Source organism: Cynocephalus volans, chromosome 2 (genome assembly GCF_027409185.1).
Source record: "Cynocephalus volans isolate mCynVol1 chromosome 2, mCynVol1.pri, whole genome shotgun sequence".
Classification (NCBI taxonomy): Eukaryota; Metazoa; Chordata; class Mammalia; order Dermoptera; family Cynocephalidae; genus Cynocephalus; species Cynocephalus volans.
In genome coordinates, this window is record NC_084461.1 from 145,204,621 (window position 1) to 145,214,325 (window position 9,705).

Consider the following 9,705-nt stretch of genomic DNA (forward strand, 5'->3'; position numbering starts at 1 on the left):
ACTGGATATTCAAGTGCAGTTGTATGCCATAATAGAGTGGTGGATAATTGTGTCAGGTGAAATATCCACCTACACACATAGTACACATCAAGCAGGAGGTACTTGGTCCATAGGTGATTTTTCAGCCAGCATTTGACGTAGCCCATGGGAGAATTTTTTGACACTTGTTAAAAGGATGAAAGGAAATGCTGTCTCTAAAAGTACATGGGGAAGAAGCTGACTGAGTTCTAGCTTGGGAAGAGAAACCTCAGGGAGAGAAACACACTGGAGCAACTGACATTCCTCATAACTGTTCCTAATAACCATTCCTCACATTAGGCCTGTCTGCCCACTTGTGAAACCCATCTGTGGAATGTGTTTATTGAAAATGCTTGATGTATTGATGTGTCAAGAAAAACAACTAAAAAAGAAGACATTCACCAGTTGTGTAGTATTTGTGGGGATTTTTAATCAATGCTTAAAGTTCTGTGCGAGTTGGATTCTGTTTTTGATTCATGTGTTTCATGGTAACATGGTACATGTATATGTGCTTTGCTTACTCAGGAGAAGGAACAAAAAGGATGACTACATAATTCCATTGTAATACAAACACATTTCGAGAAAATTAGTAGTTAAATCACACACTTTCAAAAGGCCATGGTCTAGAGCAATGCCATCTATTAGAACTTTCTGAGATCAGGGAAATATGCTAAATCTGCCTTGTTGGCCAATATGATAGCCACTAGCCACATGTGACTATGGAGCACTTGGAATGTAGCTGGTGTAAATTAGGAACTGAATTTTTGATTTGATTTCATTTTATTAATTTTAAATTAAATTTAGATAGCCATGTGTGGCTCTTGGCTATCATCAGAGCAAGTTTAGAGAGATGTTAGGGAATTATTTTTTTAAACAGGTTAACATCTGGTTATGCAATTTGCCAATTAGGTTATTTCAGTTTTGGATTCTGATTACTAGCATATTTTCCTGATTTTGATGCCTGAATTGCATTTGCAAAGGTAATCAATGTCTTCCATGGTGGTCAAACCCGTTGGTGCTGTTCCTGCCTTCTGCTTCACCTCTAGCACTATTCACACTGTGGCCTACTCCTGCCATAAGACAGCTCTTCAGCCTCCTTAGTGCTGCAATATCCTGAATTTCTTCCTTCTTCTCTCATTGGTCTTTTCCTCTTCTTTCCAGTTTCCCTCAATATTATGATATTCAGTACAGCTCAGACCTTCTATTTTGGATTCAGAAAATATATCTAATTCTGATCTCTCCAAGGGTCCATCTTAGAATTTCGTACTTTCTCCGTGAAATTTCTTGTTTGGTTAAAACATAACTCATCATTCTTCTATCACAACTAACTCCCCATGCTGTGCACAAAGGCACTACTGTATTTCCTGTTAGCTAAACTTGAAGGCTTGGACATCCCTGCCTTTCCACACTTCCTTATGCTCCCTCTCAACTCAGTCAAAACTTGCCGACAGTTCTTTGTTGCTTTTCTATTTTTTTTTTTTAATATGGAGAACGTCATAAATTTGTGTGCCATCCTTATGGAATGGCCATGCTAAACTCTGTATCATTCCAATTTTTGTATATGTGCTGACAAAGTGAGTGAAGTTCTTCCTTTCTATTAGGTGTTGGGTTTTAACTAGTTCCTTTTCCCACTGTCGGTTCCCTTAGATCTTCTTTAGTTCACATGTGCATTATTTTCAGTCCCCTGATGGGGTTACTAACTTCAGTATCAATTGGGGTTGTACGAACTGCTCCACTTCTCTCTCATTCGACTGTTCTGCATGCATCTTCAGTTACATTGGCCTGCCCATTTCTTTCTTTCTTTTTTTATCTTGAATTTTTTCTTGCTGAATTACTCTTGCTTTTCCAACCATGTGATTTTTCTTAACACTGCTAGCTCTGATGAAAATTGGATTGTCTTACTTGTGTACTCAAATCCTACATGCCTAAATCCTTTAAGCTTTATTCTGTTATTCATACATTATTCATCAACTATTTATTGAGGGCATGCTATGTGCAGACATTGAGCTAGGTGTGATGCCTTTCATGCCCAGCTCATAACAAGACAGGATCCTTGCTTTCAAGGAACATACATCATAGTGGGGGAATATGACAAGTAAATAAGCAATTATGGTAGGGTGTGATAAATTTCCATCCTATTATCATCTGGAAACCATCCCAAACCACTTTGGCTTCTCTGAACTCAGAGATTACTCACTGGGCACTTAATTACATTACTAATTTTTATCTGTTCTCCTATCATTGAAACATTTTAATGTGTTAATCTTATTTCCTCAATTAGACTATAAACTCCTTAAGGGCAGAAAATAAATTTTATAACAATGAAAATACCCTACTGTTTCTAGCCCACAATGCTTCATATAAAAAGTACATATTAAATACCAATAATTTATGAGAGTTATATTTTATTTTTAGAAATCTTTTCCTGTGCATAACCATTTCTCTGTCCACATAAAATACAGGAATGTGGTGAGAGAAGGTGAAATTTGTTTGTATTCAGTTTATACTGAATGCTAGTTTTAAACATGTAAATTTAATTAGTTATGCTATTCAAAAGTCTAATATGTATTACAAAGTGTTAAGTGCTTATACTTCAGATTTCCCTTGGTACAAAATACTCAATAAATCATAAAAATGAAGAATATAAATTATAATTGCATTTCTAAACTTCTATAAAATTTCTGAAATATATGCTAATAATCAGAAGCCAATAATAAAAAAATATTATTTGGTTGTACAATTAGAAGTTGACATTTTTAAAAAAGTGTGCCTTTTATTAACATAGTTGAGCTTATGAAGCCCTAATTAGATGAAGCAGATTTTTGTGACAGAGTAATTTTTAAAAGTAAATAAAAATGAACTATAAACTTCCAACATTCTCATCAATTAAAAAATGTTAATATTGAATTTTAATCTAACCCTGGCTTATTCCCAGATGTTGATTAAAATACTTCTCTTTAAATTCACTTTCCATGGGAACATTTTTTCTCTTTGCTTTTGGTTTAATGTTTTTTAAATGGCTTTTTAAGGTATAACTGCTCATAAAATAAAGTACACATATTTAAGGTGTAAAATATAAAATGTTTTGACATAAGTATACACCCAGTGAAGCCATCACCACAATCAAAATAATGAAAATATCTGTCACTCTCAAAAGTTTCCTCATTTCCCTTTATAATCCCTCCCACCCACACCTCTTCATCTTCTTTTCAAAGGCAATTGCTAATCTCTTATCTGTCAGTAGAAGTTTGCATTTTTATAACTTTATGTGAGTGGAATCATATAGTATGTACTAGTTCTTGCCTGGTTTCTTTCACTTAGGACAGTTGTTTTGAGATTTATCTACACTATAGTGCTTGGCAGAAATTCACTATTTTTTATTGCTGAGCAGTATTTCTTTGCGTGGATATACTACCACACTTTATCTGTTTACCAGTTGATGGACATTTGGGTTGTTTCCAGTTTTTTTTCTATTACACATAAATGTACATGTATTTATAGATGTACATAAGTATAGGTGTATTTTGCTTTAATTTAGCTTAGATAGATATCTGGGAGTGGAATGACTGGGCTATGTAGTCAGATGTTGGCAAGCTGCTTTTCAAAGTTGTTATACGGTTTTATATTTCCATTCACATTGTATGGAAATTCCGGTTGCTCCACATCCTTGCCTATACTTGGTATGATCACTTACATATTAGCCATTCTAATGTGTATACAGTCACATCTAACTGTGGTTTTAATTCGTTTCCCTCATGACTAATAATATTGACCAAATTTTCATGTGTTTTTTAGCCAATTAAATATTTTTGTGAGTATCTGTTCAAATATGTTGCCTGTTTTCTACTGGGCTTTATTTATTTATTTTTTTCATATTCTTTTTGAGTTGTAAGAGACACACTTTGGCCATAAGTCCTTTATCTGATATATTTTGTGACTATTTTCTCTGAGTCTGTGGCTTGCCTTGTTTTTTTTCTTTTTTTTAATGTTTTGTTGGGATGCAAAAAAAGCTGTTACCCCCAAAATATGGCACTTTGACAGGCTGAAATAAAGAAGCAGCCTCAAGTCTCTCCCCTCCTCTGTCCCTCAATTCTCTGTCATTTTCCATAGAATAGGATGATGCTGGTTCCCATATTTGCCTAAAGTCTGGACCTGCCAAAGAAGACAATTACCTCTGGTCCTTTTCCTGAATTTTCATTAACGTAACTCATACCACAGGAAGGAAGACTGGACTCTGTCAACACTCCTAGACTAACTTTTATCACAGACTATTGTTTTCTATTTCAGTACCATTCAGTATTTTAAAGAGAATCATTTACCAGTCATTGCCTTCTCTGTGGGCCAAATAGACGTTGTCCCAGGCCATTGTATGTTCTCCAGGCCCATTACACCGCTCTAAGAATCATCCATCCTACACCCCCATGTTCCTTCTCCTTGTGGAGATGGATGTATAAACTCCGTACTCCAGTGGAAAGTTGAGGCATTACTCTCTTGTGATTCTCCTGTGCCTTCTCCCACCACATTAAATAATAAAATTTGTTATGCCTTTTCTTCCCTATTGATCTAAATTTGTCAGTGATGTGTATTAATAAACCTTTAAGGGTGAAGTTTTCCTTTGGCCCCTAAACTTTGAAGTTAAAAAAAATTAAATATAAAGAAGTCCAGTTTATCATTATTTTTCCTTTATGGCTTATCGTTTTTATGTTCTATCAAAGAGACCTTTGCCTAGCTCATAGTAACAAAGATTTTCTTCTTGTTTTTCTTTTACAATTTTTATAGTTTTAGGTATTACATTTAGGCTTATTATCCATTTTGTACTAATTTTATATATGGTGTAAATTATGGGTTAAAGTTCATTTTGTGTTTGTGCTGGTGTCCCAGTACCATTTGTAGAAAAGACTACCCTTTCTCCACTGAATTACTTTCATGATTTGATGCATTAGGCTACCACTAATCTGCTTTCTGTCTATAGTCTGACCTGTCTGCACATTTCATATAAGTGGAATAATAAATATACTATATTTTATTTATCCATTTATTATTTGATGGATATTTGGGTTATTTCCTTTTTTTTTTTTTTTTTGGCCATTTATGAATACTGTTGCTATGTACATTCATGTGTAAGTTTTTTTTTTTTTTTTTGGACATAGACTTTTATTTCTTTTCAGTATATACCTAAAAGTGGAATTGCTGGTTTATATTTTAACTCTGTTTAACTTTTGGAGTAACTGTCAAATTGTTTTCTTTTTTTCTTTTTTTTTTGGGGGGGGGTCTGAATAACTTTCCTTTTTTTTTTTGTGGTAAGATACTTTATTTTATTTAATTAATTAATTAATTATTTTGAAAAATTTTATTTTGTTGATATACATTGTGGCTGATTATTGCTCCCCATCACCAAAACCTCCCTCCCTTCTCCCTCCCCCCTCCCCCCCAACAATGTCCTTTCTGTTTGCTTGTCGTATCAACTTCAAGTAATTGTGGTTGTTTTATCTTCTTCCCCCCCCCCGGTTTTTTTTTTTTTTTTTTGTGTGTGTGTGTGTGTGTGTGAATTTATATATTAATCTTTAGCTCCCACCAATAAGTGAGAACATGTGGTATTTCTCTTTCTGTGCCTGACTTGTTTCACTTAATAGAATTCTCTCAAGGTCCATCCATGTTGTTGCAAATGGCAGTATTTCATTCGTTTTTATAGCTGAGTAGTATTCCATTGTGTAGATGTACCACATTTTCCGTATCCACTCATCTGATGATGGACATTTGGGCTGGTTCCAACTCTTGGCTATTGTAAAGAGTGCTGCGATAAACATTGGGGAACAGGTATACCTTCGACTTGATGATTTCCATTCCTCTGGGTATATTCCCAACAGTGGGATAGCTGGGTTGTATGGTAGATCTATCTGCAATTGTTTGAGGAACCTCCATACCATTTTCCATAGAGGCTGCACCATTTTGCAGTCCCACCAACAATATATGAGAGTTCCTTTTTCTCCGCAACCTCGCCAGCATTTATCGTTCAGAGTCTTTTGGATTTTAGCCATCCTAACTGGGGTTAGATGGTATCTCAGTGTGGTTTTGATTTGCATTTCCCGGATGCTGAGTGATGTTGAGCATTTTTTCATATGTCTGTTGGCCATTTGTATATCTTCCTTAGAGAAATGCCTACTTAGCTCTTTTGCCCATTTTTTAATTGGGTTGCTTGTTTTCTTCTTGTAAAGTTGTTTGAGTTCTTTATATATTCTGGATATTAATCCTTTGTCAGATGTATAGTTTGCAAATATTTTCTCCCACTCTGTTGGTTGTCTTTTAACTCTTTTAATTGTTTCTTTTGCTGTGGAGAAGCTTTTTAGTTTGATATAATCCCATTTGTTTATTTTTCCTTTGGTTGCCCGTGCTTTTGGGGTCGTATTCATGAAGTCTGTGCCCAGTCCTATTTCCTGAAGTGTTTCTCCTATGTTTTCTTGAAGAAGTTTTATTGTTTCAGGGTGTATATTTAAATCCTTAATCCATTTTGAGTTGATTTTAGTATATGGTGAGAGGTATGGATCTAGTTTCATTCTCCTGCATATGGATATCCAGTTATCCCAGCACCATTTGCTGAAGAGGCAGTCCCTTCGCCAGTGAAGAGGTTTGGTGCCTTTGTCAAAGATCAGATGGCAGGAAGTGTGTGGGTTGATTTCTGGATTCTCTATTCTATTCCATTGGTCAGTGTGTCTGTTTTTATGCCAGTACCATACTGTTTTGGTTATTATAGATTTGTAGTATAGCTTAAAGTCAGGTATTGTTATACCTCCAGCTTTATTTTTTTTGCTCAGCATTGCTTTGGCTATGCGTGGTCTTTTATTGTTCCATATAAATGTCTGAATAGTTTTTTCCATTTTGGAGAAAAATGTCTTTGGAATTTTGATGGGGATTGCATTGAATTTGTATATCACTTTGGGTAGTATGGACATTTTCACTATGTTGATTCTTCCAATCCAAGAGCATGGGATATCTTTCCATCTTCTCGTATCCTCTCTAATTTCTCTCAGCATTGGTTTGTAGTTCTCATTATAGAGATTTTTCACCTCCTTGGTTAACTCAATTCCTAAGTATTTTATTTTTTTGGTGGCTATTGTAAATGGGCAGGCTTTCTTGATTTCTCGTTCTGCATGTTCACTATTGGAGAAAAGAAATGCTACTGATTTTTGTGTGTTGATTTTGTATCCTGCTACTGTGCTGAAATCATTTATCAATTCCAAGAGTTTTTTTGTAGAGGTTTTAGGCTGTTCGATATATAGGATCATGTCATCTGCAAATAGGGACAGTTTGACTTCATCTTTTCCAATCTGGATGCCCTTTATTTCCTTCTCTTCTCTGATTGCTCTGGCTAGTACTTCCAACACTATGTTGAATAGGAGTGGTGAGAGTGGGCATCCTTGTCTAGTTCCTGTTCTTAAAGGAAAAGCTTTCAGCTTTTCCCCATTCAGGATGATATTGGCAGTGGGTTTGTCATATATGGCCTTAATTATGTTGAGATACTTTCCCTCTATACCTAACTTATAGAGGGTCTTTGTCATGAATGAGTGCTGAACTTTATCAAATGCTTTTTCAGCATCTATAGAGATGATCATATGGTCCTTGTGTTTGAGTTTATTAATATGGTGTATCACATTTATTGATTTGCGTATGTTGAACCAACCTTGCATCCCTGGGATGAATCCCACTTGATCATGATGAATAATTTTACATATATGTTGCTGTATTCTGTTTGCTAGTATTTTAGTGAGGATTTTTGCATCTATATTCATCAAGGATATTGGCCTGTAGTTTTCTTTTTTGGTTATATCTTTACCTGGTTTTGGTATCAGGATGATGTTTGCTTCGTAGAATGAGTTTGGGAGATTTGCGTCCGTTTCAATCTTTTGGAATAGTTTGTAAAGAATCGGTGTCAATTCCTCTTTGAATGTTTGGTAAAATTCTGCTGTGAATCCATCTGGTCCTGGGCTTTTCTTTGTTGGGAGCCTTCTGATAACAGCTTCAATCTCCTTTATTGTTATTGGTCTGTTCAAATTTTCTACGTCTTCATGGTTCAGTTTTGGGAGCTTGTGTGTGTCCAGGAATTTATCCATTTCCTCCAGATTTTCAAATTTGTTGGCGTATAGTTGTTTATAGTAGTCTCGAATGATTCCTTGTATTTCAGATGAATCAGTTGTAATATCGCCTTTTTCATTTCTAATTTTTGTTATTTGAGTCTTCTCTCTTCTTCTTTTTGTTAGCCATGCTAATGGCTTGTCAATTTTATTTATCTTTTCAAAAAACCAACTTTTTGATTCATTGATCTTTTGAATTGTTTTTTGGTTTTCAATTTCATTCAGTTCTGCTCTGATTTTAATGATTTCTTTCCATCTGCTAACTTTAGGTTTGGATTGTTCTTGTTTTTCTAGTTCTTTAAGGTGAAGTGTTAGGTTGTTCACTTGCCATCTTTCCATTCTTTTGAAGTGAGCGTTTAATGCAATAAATTTTCCCCTCAATACTGCTTTTGCAGTATCCCACAGGTTTTGGTATGATGTATCATTATTTTCATTAGTTTCAATAAATTTTTTGGTTTCCTGCTTGATTTCTTCTTGGACCCATAACTCTTTAAGTAGAATGCTGTTTAATTTCCATGTGTTTCCATAGTTTCCAGAGTTTCGTTTGTTATTAATTTCTAGTTTTAATCCATTGTGGTCTGAGAAGATACATGGGATAATTCCAATTTTTTTGAATTTATTGAGACTTGATTTGTGACCTAATATGTGATCTATCCTGGAGAATGTTCCATGTGCTGCTGAGAAGAATGAATATTCTGAGGTTGTTGGGTGGAATGTTCTGTAGATATCTGCCAATTCCAATTGGTCTAGCGTCTTGTTTAGATCTTGTGTTTCTCTACTGATTCTTTGCCTAGATGATCTGTCTAATATTGACAGTGGGGTGTTCAGGTCCCCTGCTATTATGGTATTAGTGTCTATTTCCTTCTTTAGGTCTAATAGAGTTTGTTTTATAAATGTGGCTGCTCCAACATTGGGTGCATACATATTTATGATTGTTATGTCTTCTTGATGGATCAGTCCTTTTATCATTAAGTAGTGTCCCTCATTGTCTCTTTTTATGGTTTTTAGTTTAAAGTCTATTTTGCCAGATATAAGAATAGCTACTCCAGCTCGTTTTTCTTTTCTGTTTGCATGGTAAATCTTTTTCCATCCTTTCACTCTTAGTCTGTGTGAATCTTTATGGGTGAGGTGGGTCTCTTGTAGGCAGCATATAGTTGGGTCCTGCTTTTTGATCAAGTCAGCCAGTCTGTGTCTTTTAATTGGGGAATTTAAGCCTTTTACATTAAGAGTTGTTATTGAAAGGTGTTGATTTATTCCTAGCATTTTATTGGTTGTTTGGTTGTCTTAGGTGTCTTTTGTTCCTTGCTTTCTGATTTACTGTTTGGTTTCTGTGTTTGTTGGTTCCTTAGGTTGTAGATAGTGTTTTTGTTAGCTTGTTTTCTCTTCATGAATGCCATTTTTATTATACTAGCGGGTTTAGATTTTTCTTGGGTTTTTATGGCAGTGGTAGTTATTTTTCAGGAACCAAACCCAGTACTGCCTTGAGGATTTCTTGTAAGGGTGGTCTTGTGGTAGTGAACTCCCACAGTTTTTGTTTGTCTGAGAAATATACTATTTG

The 9,705-nt window shown here is 35.1% G+C and overlaps 1 pseudogene; it reads right to left on the minus strand.

Annotated features, from left to right (window-relative positions):
* Positions 1 to 1,496: 1,496 nt before the first annotated feature.
* On the minus strand, positions 1,497 to 1,596 carry LOC134371348 (U6 spliceosomal RNA; annotated as a pseudogene).
* Between the last annotated feature and the right edge of the window lie 8,109 nt (positions 1,597 to 9,705).